Source organism: Zea mays, chromosome 7, assembly GCF_902167145.1.
Source record: "Zea mays cultivar B73 chromosome 7, Zm-B73-REFERENCE-NAM-5.0, whole genome shotgun sequence".
In the NCBI taxonomy this organism is placed as follows: Eukaryota; Viridiplantae; Streptophyta; class Magnoliopsida; order Poales; family Poaceae; genus Zea; species Zea mays.
This window is the reverse complement of record NC_050102.1, coordinates 29,505,115-29,518,666: the sequence shown is the minus strand read 5'-3', so window position 1 is coordinate 29,518,666 and position 13,552 is coordinate 29,505,115. Positions and strand designations below refer to the sequence as shown.

The window sequence follows — 13,552 nt, the reverse complement described above, 5'->3', positions numbered from 1 at the left end:
ACGCACGGAAATTGTATTAGCAACTCTTGTCTCATAGTAATATCTGTCGTTTTGTAAATATGTTTCATACTATTTTTACTACCGTGGCAACGCACAGGCATGGACCTAGTTGTTTTATATGTTATTTTCTCCCTACAATAAAAAAGTGAAAAAATACCGAATTTGTTTTTGAATCCATACCAAATATTTATATTTATTATTTGAACAAATATATGATGAATTTGAGGTTTACTTTTTATGAATCTTTACAAGTTCAAATGCTCAATGTTAACAACAGGAATACAAATTTATATGGTAGATTCTATATCCTATTTATTCGCAATAAAAAAAGACCAAAAACATATTACCAAATAAATACTTTTTTACCGTTTTCATCCCTAAGAGCGGGCAGGTCTCCACACTTTTCTCTCGCACGCGGAAGAAAGTTGTGCGACGCCAACTCCCAAATGTACCAGCAAGCAACACGACATTTGGTCTTCCTGCCATTTCGAAATAGTTATGAAAGAGCTCATGTTATGGCTTTTTCTTCTTTTTTGCACATTTGGGATATTGTTTTGGAGAATCAAAACGTGAAGCTGCATGTTGCGTGTTTTGAACATAGTTTGTTGCATGGTTTGAACACGCGTTTTATAAACTGGGTTGTAATATTTTAAATGGAACATGGTGTAAAATAAAGAGAATATTTTGTTACCAAACACCTCTATGCATTCAAAAATGTGATATTCTAAACTGTGGTATTGAAAACTGAGGTTATCTCATGGCATTTGTGTATTGTGGTATTTGAAATACTATAGTTTGTTCCCAAACACCCCTGAATTGTATTTTTTTAACATATCCGGTGTACATGGCATTTTTATGTATATAGTGCATATATTAAATCATGATCATTTATTTTAGACCTAATGTCCCTTGCTACCATGTATATTTTCTCAAGAACACCCTCCGAATGTAGAAAAGGTGGAGAATAGTAGTGGAAAGTGCTCTTCGCAAAATACAATATCATGTGCATTAGATTTGTTCCCTATGTTTAGTGCCTTAACAACCTCAAGCAAGAAAACTAAATTTTGAAGGGGATAAGAGATAGCAAAATGCTAACCTAACTAAGATGATTGAACAGTTGGATTTGATGACTAAGATCAGAGATGTGATAATTCAAGAATGGAAATATAGATACTGGCTTGATAAAGAACTCCAACGGTATCTAATGGATAAGAAGATTTATTGGCAGAGAAGAGTGAGAGCACCTAGAGGGGGGTGAATAGGTGATCCTGTAAAATTCAACACTAAATAGCCCAAACTTGGTTATGAAATGTTAGCACGATTAAAACCAAGTTGCTAAAGCGCGAACTCTAGAAGAAAACCAACACAATGACAAGAGACACGAGACACAGTGATTTTTATCCCGTGGTTCGGCCAATGCCTACTCCACGTTGTGGTGACCTCCTTCGATCAAGGATTGCATTCAATCCCTCTCAAGTGATCCAATGATCAACCATGAGTACCACAGTTTTCTTCCATAGCAGTCTTTTCCCGTTTGCGAGGAATCTCCACAAGTTGGAGCATCTCGCCCTTACAATGTTGATCACAATAAAAGCACAAGAGTAAGGGAGGGAAAGAAACACACACAAGAACTAGAATAACAGCAATCCCACGCACACAAGTCAAGAGATGAGCACACAAACACAACACAGGGAGTTCACGACTCAAGAAGTGCTCAAAATAAAAAACACAATGATCCGAATGCGCGTTTGCGGAGTCTAGGCGTCTTAGAATGTTCAATGGAGGATTGGTGTTCTGCTCCATGCGCCTAGGGGTCCCTTTTATAGCCCCAAGGCAGCTAGGAGCCGTTGGAACTCCATTTGGTAGGCAATTCTTGCCTTCTGTTCGTCGGTGGACCGTACTGTCTGGTGGCGAACCGGACAGTGAATAGTACGAGCATAGGACGCGGTAGAGAATCCCCTGATTGGCTGGTTTCCTTTTCAGTGAGACACCGGACCGTCCGGTGCACCATGTTATCGTTGGCTCTTGTCGACGTGGTAGATAGTCGTTGCACGGCTGGAGCACCGAACTATCCGACGCCTTGCGCGGACTGTCCGGTGATTTATAGCCGACGTAGCCAGGGAAAAACCCGAGAGCGAAGAGTTCCGCAGACTGTGCACCAGACTGTTCGGTGCACACCGGACTGTCCGGTGATCAGCGTCGTACCGTCCGGTGCTTCACAGTCAGCACCTTTTTCTTCATTTATTTGTTTGTTTTCCTCTGACTCTTTTGGCCTTTACTTAGTTGAGTCCCTGGCACTTAGACAACAGTGTTTAGCATATAAAACAATTGACAAAGTGTCTAGATCTTACCTTTATTTTTTATTTGCATATCGTGAATACTTGGCACATATCTCTTTAAAACAATATGTGTTGGGCATCTAATCACCAAAATATTTATAGAAAATGGCCCAAGGGCACATTTCCCTTTCAATCTCCCCCTTTTTGGTGATTTATGCCAACACATTAAAAAGCAACCCAAAGTGCAATATCATTCTTTAAAGAGTGCAAATTGAAGACCAATTTTTCTCACATAGAATTTGGCATATTTGGATCACTTTTGCCACCACTTGGTTTATTTTCACAAAACAAATTCTTTTTCCTATCTCTAAGTCAAACACATTTGTTTGGGCAAATAGAGAGATATTTCAAGAGTAAATTTGATCAAATGCCACAAACTCCCCCTTTTCCCATAATGAAACTTCTCCCCCATAAGAGAATAATTTTGCAATAAAGGGTTTTGATCAAACATAAAGATTCTAGCTCTAATATTTTTGAAATTCACAAGTGGTTGGCTGATCCATTTGCTTTGGCCTTAATTTCTCCCCCTTTGCCATTAAGCACCAAAACAGGAGACCTTTGTGGCCCTTTAATCTCATTGCCTCACCAAAATGTCAAATAAGAGCAAAATTTCAATGAGAGCACAACAAAGAACTTGGGACAAGATACGTTTATACCGGAATGCAGTGGAAGCTCTTTCTTTGTCCAAGTTCACTTTTCCCTTTCAAGAATACTCAACAAACAGGTTAGTGTCAAGGGAGTCAAGTTGTGGCACATCTCCCCCTAAACACGTGCATCATTTGCATAGGGACTTGTGAGGTCCGGTGATGACTTGTACAACTTGAGCACCAAATATAAGCAATTAAAGACAATAAGGCTTAAAGTAACATGATCATAGGCATAGAACACATGTATGCTATAGATCAATCCAAGTTACGCGAATCTAAGACATTTAGCTCACTACGCAACCTGCAAAACCTTTTCTCATCTAAAGGCTTGGTGAAGATATCAGCTAGCTGGTTCTCGATGCTAATATGACAAATATAGATATCTTCCTTTTGCTGGTGGTCTCTCGAAAAGTGATACTGGATGTCTATGTGCTTAGTGCGGTTGTGTTCAACAGGATTATCCGCCAAGCGAATTGCACTCTCATTATCACATAGGAGTGAGACTTTTCTCAGATTGTAGCCAAAGTCCCGGAGGGTTTGCCTCATCCAAAGCAGTTGCGCGCAACACTGTCCTGCGGCAACATACTCGGCCTCAGCGGTGGATAGGGCAACAGATGTTTGTTTCCTAGAGCTCCAAGACACTAGGGATCTTCCCAGAAATTGACAAGTCCTAGAGGTGCTCTTCCTATCAACCTTGCACCCGGCATAGTCGGAATCAGAATATCCGATTAGGTTAAAGGTAGACCCCTTTGGATACCAGATCCCGAGACAAGGCGTAGAAACTAATATCTAAGAATTCGCTTAACGGCCACAAGGTGACACTCCTTGGGGTCGGATTGAAATCTAGCACATATGCATACACTTAGCATAATATCTGGTCTACTAGCGCAAAGATAAAGTAAAGATCCTATCATAGACCGGTATGCCTTTTGATCAACGAACTTACCTCCTTTGTTGAGGTCCAAATATCCGTCTGTTCCCATAGGTGTCTTTGTAGGCTTTGCATCTTTCATCCCAAACCTCTTAAGTAGATCTTGAGTGTACTTCGTTTGGGAGATAAAGGTGTGGCAGAACCTCCCAAGTTATTGGGCCCACATGCACCTGTCCTTGTCTCAAAGACCTCAGACGGCTATGCATGTGCACCAGATAACTTAACAGGATCTGTCCGAGTGCCCCAAGGACCTCGGATAAACCACTTACAACCAGGACCGCAGGATAAAGTAAACACAAATCACATACCAACATTTTGCAGCAGAAATCTTATTACCAAATTTTACAAGTTACATCAAGTTTACGTTATATATGATTGGAGTGATTACAAAAGTGATCAAAAAAATAACTTTGAACTGTTATAAATTATTTGTAGTTTTAAAATATATGCTAGCTCAAGGACCATCCTCAATAAGAAGTATAGAAGAGTACTTAGACTTATAAGAAGGTCGAGCCCACCGGCACTTAACACCATCATCAGCAGCACAAAATTTTAGTCCTAAAAAACAACAGGGAATAAAACCCTGAGTACGCAATTACTCAGCAAGACTTACCCGACTAAAGAAAAGACTCTCAAGGATATGCTGGCTGATTAGGAATCAAGGGCTTACCAAATTTCAAAGACTCATTTGGCAGAAGGGCTTACTAGTATTGAATCCTTATGCCAAAATTTTACTTCACAAGTTAAGTACTTTTCCTGAATCTAGATTTGCATAATCTAGAGCATCCACTTGTCCTGGTCTAGCTTTCTTTTAGCCAATTCATATTTCACTTGTCAACTACGATGAGTGGTCGGAGGGTAGAGTCTCCATGACCGAGGAGCAACGATGATTCGAACCGATTATACCCAGCTGGGGATCCCTAACCACACGACATATGTAGAACTTAACCCTTGCATATGTCAACCGTTCCCATAGATCCTCCACAACGTGAACCGGTCCGTGTTACTCCTCCATCCAGCCTCTAGCAAGGAGGGTACACGCTACTCCCACCATCTCCCACACCCAGTGCGCGGTTGTCTTTTCACGTATGGAATAGCCGGGTTCAGGCTTACCGGAGCATGTGACTAGTTGCAAGGTCTCCACCACAACAGGCCAACATCGAACAGTCCTTAATCGACATAGACGGGAGACCTTGTCAGCTCAGCGTCTGGTCTAGATGTATTCAAACCATTTCCCATTTTTGGTACCTGACAGGGGTACTCTTTTCCGAATGATGAACCCACTCCGGCTGAAGTGGAATCATCACCATAAGTTTGCTTTGATTTTTGAAATGAAAGGCCCATAACCAATGTTCCACAATCCTTCTTTTTGAAAACAAATGATTTTTCAGTTTCTAAGCATGGCTAAGCATTATCAGTTCTTTTTATAAAACCGGGATTAAGGAGTTTCCAAGGAATTGTAATGCATCAATTGTTTTTCACACAACTCCTATCACCTAATGCACTAGATAAGGTGAAAAAGCATTTAAAACACAAGGGAGGGGAGAATGCACCGGGGCTTGCCTGGAAGAAACACTAGGTTAGTGTTTGTTAGACGTCGATCACATGACGATCAGCCTTTGTTCTGGTACTTGCTTCGTCTGTCCATCTTCAGGTTCGTCCATCAGCATCACCTTGTGGAGAAGCTCACGCTTGGGGTCGACTTGGCTCGTCTTCCACATCGTGCGATCAATTATCGTACCTAATTGAAATGCACGATGCACATGAATGCATATAGATAGGAATGGTACGAGACTAAATATTATTACATGTCCGCGAATTAAACACCTAGCAGCGAGGCGTTGTACTATTTCCTACAAAAATACTAGTTATCAATATACGACTATGCACAATAATTACACTTCTCTAAATTAACCGAATCTAGCGCAAACATCACGAAACAACAAACTATACACATTTAATACATTTGGCCTAAACACAACTTATCAGCTAATTAATTAAATTCTAAACTTATCCCTCGCTTTATAAATTATACCACATTGCTCACGAAGAACTATTTTAATTTTATTTCGCATCTCATATATTTTACATGTTACAATTAATCAAACATTTCAGGTTTGACTACCAAAATATCCTACAAAATTAATGATGACAGCCTTATTGGATAATCGTTTGGATTACTAAATCAATTCTTTACGATATTTAGGGGGTGTTTGGTTTCTAGGGACTAATGTTTAGTCCCTACATTTTATTCCATTTTAGTTCCAAAATTACTAAATATAGAAACTAAAACTTTATTTTAGTTTCTATATTTAGCAATTTATAGACTAAAAAGGAATAAAATGAAGGGACTAAACATTATTAGTCCCTAGAAACCAAACACCCACTTACTAAACCATACCCCGTATATACAAAGCAATTTAACAAATATTTACTATCGCCACAATGTGTATGCTGCAAACACTAATCCATTCTACTCAACAAACTAACACGCATGAACACACTTCAGCTTACCATGACTAAAATGATTCAACTACACGCGGATGACAACGAATCCGAGGTCAAGTAATACGTCGAACACTTGGCAAACGTTGCACGAATCTTGCTTCATTACCCGGTTCCTAGGAATTTCTTTCCTCTGCTCGCACAAAAATACACACAAAATTAACATCTAATAATTTACTGCCGAATGAGAACAAATAGAGTAAGAATGAGTCTCACTGGCGCCAAGTTGGAGACCTACGGAATGAAGCTTCGACGTTTCCATGGTGCAAGGACGTCCAGCAACCACGGAATATCTCTGGTTCAAGCACATCCTCGAACCCCAAACGAATAGCGCGCCAGGACATTACCACCCACGCCACCCATCATATGGAGGTGAACATGAGGGATGACTTGACAACTCGCAGGGGCGTCGACGACCAGCAACTGTGTACGGCCGAGCACCACGCGAGGTCGAGGCGAAGACGAGGATGAAGAAGGACGACAGCGTCGGGCCAGCATACCGACACAGAGCGTGACGGGAACCATGGCCAGGATTTGAGCGAGCTGAGCGACGGCGCGCAAACTCGCAAAGCTTTCCCGCTACACACAGAACGGCAAACTCCACAACGTCTGCGGCGAAAACCTGAGCACAAGCAGGCTGGGCGCGATGAACACACGCAAAGGAAGGGTGCGGGTCCGGCGCGCGGCCTGCTGCTCGGCATCTAGAGCTAAAGGGCGTGCGACTTATGGAGCTGAACGCAGAGATCGCATCCGGTGCGCGAGGACGGCAGCTTGCTGCGTTGACAGTGGAGCTCGGCTGGAGATCGAGCATAGCACGGCAGGGGACAACGGAAGGGGATGAGTGGTTGACGCCATGGGCGAGCGCAGGGAGAACGGAATGGGCGCGCAGAAGAAGACCCGACGGCGGCGCGCAGGGACCACCCGAGAAGGCCAGTGGGGAGCTCACCGCGGGGCCAAGCTCGGGACGGCGAGCAGGGACAGGGACGCTCGGCAGCCATGGGAGAGCCCAGGAGCGCGACACAGGGGGTTCGGCAGGGCGCTTGCTGGGAGATGGAGATGCGGCCGAGCGCCATGGGCGAGCTTGAGGGAGATGGGGACGAAGTCGAACGGGGAGTAGGGACGGCCGAGTGCCATGGGAACCAGGGCAAGGTCACAGCGCAGGGCCAAGCTCTACCATGGGCGAAGATGGGGAAGAAGAAAGGGTGCTCGCGGCCATGGCAAGCAGAAACCAGGGCGGCGGCGCGCGTTCGCGGCAAGCAGAGGGGCGCGGTAGAGGGGATTGGAGCTGGAGGGAGATCCGGCCAGCGAGGCCGCGAGGAGCTTGAGGCGCGCCATGGGTGCCGCGCGGTCGGCTGAGCTGGAGCTCCGAGCGCTGGAAATTGGGAGCGCCATGGAAGGAAGCTTGAGGGATTTGCGCGCGTCCCTGGCGAGAAGCTGGAGATGGCGCAGTCGAGAGAGCTCCAGGGAGAGAGACGCGCCAGCCATGTCTGGGAAGAGGAGAGCAGACACCATGGAGGGAAACAGGGGAGGGAGATGGCCATGAGAGCTCCACGGCCAGGAGATTGAAGATGACCTCGCGGTGAGATAAAGCTACTGGCTGCTGATCGGAGAAAAAAATCAGGGAACGAGGGGCGGCGGGATTTTTTTTCCACGGGCTGCGCGACGAAAATATCACGTGGCCAGGTGATGGAAGATAAGCGCGCGACGAAAAACTCACGGATCGGAGGACAAGAACGACTGGGAGGATAGGGTCGGCTGTAAAAAAAAACATCTGAGAAGATATTTCTTCCGATGCAAAAACTTATACATCTGTGTTCTAAGATTTAGACCAAAACGAGATGTAAATGAACCGAACAAAAGCTCATCAGTCATAATATTTGAGACTGATTTTGCCGGAAGTCAAAGGTATATACATATACGATAGCGTTCTGGAATTCAAGTGTAGAACGAGATACAAACAAGACAAACCAAAACGATATCGGTTATACTAGTATAAACTGAGTCTGACACAATTTAAAATCAGATACTTTTATTTACTGCTTGAACACCTGATCGCTCTGCCATAGATATTTTATTAGAGAACCAAATCTCAATTATAAATCCTCGGACGCGATTTCTCAGATGACGAGTAGAGACGAAACTATTTTGCACCAAAAACTCTGGTTGTCGAGTTCTTCTTAATATGTTCGGGATAAAATCATCCGAGTGTGTCGGGCTTCCGAATTCGTATTCGCGCGAGCGATGAATTTTAAATAATCACCGGACGCACCGATTTTCGGAACAACGATGTTCCGAACATCAAAAAAATTTAGGAAGAGCCCGGACAGATAAAAATAAAAACGATGTCGAACTCGCGACAAATGAAACAGATGCGATATTAAAATCGCGATAGACGAAAATGTTTAAAATTTAGCGTCTGTTTTATTTACTGATATCTCGTGCTTAAATCCATAATCGCTGTTTACGGGAGATAAACACCTGGGGTGTTACAAAAGATGCCTTCCTTAAGTTGCTTCACTTGAAATCCAAGGAATTAGTTCAACTCGCCCATCATCGACATCTCGAACTTTTGCATCATCACCCTGCTAAACTCCTCACAAGACTTTTGATTAGTAGAACCAAATATAATGGCATCGACATATATTTGTGAGAGCACCTAGAGGGGGGGTGAATAGGTGATCCTGTAAAAACTTAAACTTATAGCCACAAACTTGGTTAAGTGTTAGCACAATGGAATTAAGTGGCTAAGGACTGAGCTCTTGTGACACACAATGGTCACAAAGAAAACAAGCACAAGAGACACGATGATTTATCCAGTGGTTCGGCCAAGTATAACACTTGCCTACTCCACATTGTGGCGTCCCAATGGACGAGGGTTGCACTCAACCCCTTTCAAGTGATCCAGTGATCCACTTGAATACCACATTTGTTTTCTTTCTTATACTCTTTCCCGTTTGCGAGGAATATCCACAACTTGGAGTCTCTCGCCTTTACAACAAAGATCAAAGTGAAAGCACTAGAGTAAGGGAGGGAAGCACACACACACAAATCCGTAGCAATACGCACACACACAGTCAAGACTTGAGCTCGAATGAATCGCAACAAGTTCACCACTAGAACGGAGCTCAAATCACTAAGAAAGTCAATCAAGTGCGCGGAGACGGAGTGTGGAGGATTTAGAATGCTCAAAGTATACTTGGGTATCTCCTCCATGCGCCTAGGCGTCCCTTTTATAGCCCCAAGGAAGCTAGGAGCCGTTGGAGGCATTCTTGTAAGGCAATTCTTGCCTTCTGTCGGGTGGCGCACCGGACATCCACTATTCATTGTCCGGTGCGGATCTCCTTCCATTCCTGGCGCAGCCGACCGTTGGATCTTCGGGCTGGTTGGCACACCGGACAGTCCGGTGCCCCCAGCCGACCGTTGGCGTGAGCCAAGCGTCGCGCGCGGATTGCGCGGCCGACCGTTGCGCTGGCAGCCGTTGGCTCACTGGACAGTCCGGTTGTCACACTCGGTTTTAAGGGACAAAGCCGGGTGCATCTCATACATGCGCCAAGAAGACAACATATATAATAACAGAGTGTATAGAGATAAATGTCATAAAACATCAGAGTATTTATTACATAGCGGAAGACTTAATACAAAATAAAAGAATAGACATAAAACGAACTAAGGATCGTCGGCGCCAATGTCGACTGAGAAACACCACCTAGAGCAGATCATACTCCTCGCCTTATGGCTCCTCCTGAACCACCTGTTCTTCTCCTGTGGGGGGGTGTGAGACAGCAAGAGTGAGCTCACATACGTTCATCGCTCAACAAGTCGTGGGGAATAATGTGGCATGAACTCACCAAAGGTGGGAGTTCATGAAGTGTAAGGCTGATCAAGGAAATAAAGGTTGAAGCTGAGCATTGCTTTTATAAGTTGGTCAAAATTTTATTAGCAATTACTAAGTGTAAGTAAATACCAAACCTTAATAATAATAAAGAAAAGTAATAATAAAATAATCCCAAATGCGATGCAAATGTCAAATTAAATTTAAGTTCCATAAATTAATCATGTGAGGGTCCGAGCTGCTCATGACCGTGAGCACGGCTAGTATACCAGTTTTACACTCTGCAGAGGTTGCGTATCTTTACCCACAAGTCATGTTACCCATCTGCCAAGAGATGGCCAATCCCATACACCTCTACCGAGGAGGCGAGGCAGGGTAACACTACGAGGCCTTTACAAAGTTCCACTAGCTTCAGAAATCTCGCTACAATTTATAGGAAGCTTCAGTGCAGGGTTCTTGCCTGACCGCCATCGCAGCAAAATCAACCAAGGACCTCCCTACACTGACCACTCCCCTACTGCCCTTGCCCCTTTCGGGTAAGGAAGACCTCCACTAGCTTTCCTAGTTAATCAGCCAAGGGCGTCCCATTATATCCTTGTGGTAGCACTGTTTTCCCGGGTGGTCGCTCCATGTTCCCATTAATTTAATGATCTTAACATGAACAGTAATAATAAAAATATAATACAAAAGTAATCATGAATGTTGTATCTCCATACCCAATCCACATAAAGCAATATCAGATACTACCCAAAAATATTTCAGGGGTGAACAAGGTATAAAGATAACCAAAACTGGGGTAACCTAAAGGATCCCATCAAAATTAATCTATGTGTCGGGGACCATAATTAGGGGTACCCTCAAGACGCCTAATTCTCAGCTGGTAACCCCCATCAGCATAAAGCTGCAGAGGCCTGATGGGTGCGATTAAGTCAGGGATCAGTCCATACGAGTGACTGGATCACACTTCACCCGAGCCTAGCCTCGGACTCGGGCAGCCGACCTCGAGGGACTTCCGTCTCGCCCGAGGCCCCCCTTTTAACGGCGGACACATCTCCGGCTCGCCCGAGGCCTTGGCTTCGCTAGGAAGCAACCCTGACTAAATCGCCGCACCGACTGACCGAGTTGCAGGGGCATTTAACGCAAAGGTAGCCTGACACCTCTATCCTGACGCGCGCCCCCCGGCAGAGCCGAAGTGACCGCCGTCACTCCGCTGCTCCACTGACCGGTCTGACAGAAGGACAGCGCCGCATGCGCCACTCCGACTGCAGTGCCACTCGACAGAGTGAGTCTGACAGGCAGTCAGGCCTCGCCAGGGGCGCCATAGGGAACTCCGCTCCGCCCGACCCCAGGGCTCGGACTCGGGCTAAGACCCGGAAGACGGCGAACTCCGCTCCGCCCGACCCCAGGGCTCGGACTCGGGCTAAGACCCGGAAGACGGCGAACTCCGCTCCGCCCGACCCCAGGGCTCGGACTCGGGCTAAGACCCGGAAGACGGCGAACTCCGCTCCGCCCGACCCCAGGGCTCGGACTCGGGCTAAGACCCGGAAGACGGTGAACTCCGCTCCGCCCGACCCCAGGGCTCGGACTCCGCCCTTGCCTCTGCCGAACGACTTCCGCCTCGCCCGACCCAGGGGCTCGGGCTCGGCCTCGGCAATGGAAGACAGATTCGACCCCAGCTTCGGAGGAGCCCCCACGTCGCCCGGCCTCGGGCGCGGGCCCGCCACGTCAACAGGGAGCGCCATCATCACTCTACCCCGAGCCGACTCGGGCCGCAGAGAACAAGACCGGTGTCCCATCTGACCAGCTCCGCCAGATAGGCAATGATGGCGCCTCCCAAGCTCTATGACGGCGGCGGCTCTCAGCTCTCTTACGGAAGCAGGTGGACGTCAGCAAGGACTCGACCGCTCCGACAGCTGTCCTTCCGCCAAGCTCCGTTGCTCCTCCGACAGCCACGACATCACACCAGCAGGGTGCCAAGATCTCTCCGGCTGCCACATTGGCATGTACTTAGGGCGCTAGCTCTCCCTCCGCTAGACACGTAGCACTCTGCTACACCCCCCATTGTACACCTGGATCCTCTCCTTACGACTATAAAAGGAAGGACCAAGGCCTTCTTAGAGAGGGTTGGCCGCGTGGGACCGAGGACGGGGCAGGCGCTCTCTTGGGGCCGCTCGCTTCCCTCACCCGCGTGGACGCTTGTAACCCCCCTACTGCAAGCGCACCCGACCTGGGCGCGGGACGAACACGAAGGCCGCGGGACTTCCACCTCTCTCACGCCCGTCTCCAGCCACCTCGCCTCTCCCCCCTTCGCGCTCGCCCACGCGCTCGACCCATCTGGGCTGGGGCACGCAGCACACTCACTCGTCGGCTTAAGGACCCCCCGGTCTCGAAACGCCGACAGTTGGCACGCCAGGTAGGGGTCTGCTGCGTGCTGACGAACAGCTTCCCGTCAAGCTCCAGATGGGCAGTCTCCAGCAACCTCTCCGGCCCGGGACGGTGCTCCGTTTCGGGAGTCTTGAGTTCATGTCCTTCGACGGCAGCTACGACATGATACTCCTTCCACCGCCGTGCGACAACGACAATGGCGGCCGACAACCCGCCCGCCGGCGGCGGAATCGACGACATCTTCCCCGCATGGTGGAAGAACAACATTCGAGCTCGCTCCGTCCTCTCCCCCGCCAACGGAGGAGGAGGCGGGGCAACCAAGGCCAAGCAGGAGGCCGCGCTTCGTCGGCCGTCGAGCGAATCGACACCCCCGACGCCCCGACGGAAGGCACGCCGGGCGTCGACCTCGCGTTCGAGACCGACGCCCCCCGCGACACGCCGATCCCGCGACACGCCGATCCCGAGCGAGAAGACGACGCCAGCGCGCTCGCGGAGAGCTTGCAGGACGTCGCCCTTGTACCTGAGATGACGGCGCAACCAGTCCCCGATGTGACTACGTCGCTCCGCGTCGACCAAAAGGTACTGACTAATTCCCATCTTACGTCATTTCGACTCGGCCTCAACCCGCCTAGCAACCTTGCTTTGGCGGGCGCTCTCATTGAGGCGAGTGCAACCCCACTGGGGTTTCATATGCGGTCGCCTTGGGACCGGTTGACGGACGTCTCGACCTACGGGCCCTCTGGGTCCGAGGAAGATGACGATCCCAGCATCTGTTGGGATTTCTCTGGACTTGGCAACCCCAGTGCCATGCGGGACTTCATGACCGCATGTGACTACTGCCTCTCCGACTGTTCCGACGGTAGCCACAGCCTTGACGACGAGGGCTGCGGCCCAAGCCGCGAATGTTTCCACA

The 13,552-nt window shown here is 47.6% G+C and overlaps 1 pseudogene; it reads left to right on the top strand.

Annotated features, from left to right (window-relative positions):
- The first annotated feature begins 6,432 nt into the window (after window positions 1–6,432).
- Window positions 6,433–6,969, top strand: LOC103632196 (uncharacterized; annotated as a pseudogene).
- The last annotated feature ends 6,583 nt before the right edge of the window (window positions 6,970–13,552 follow it).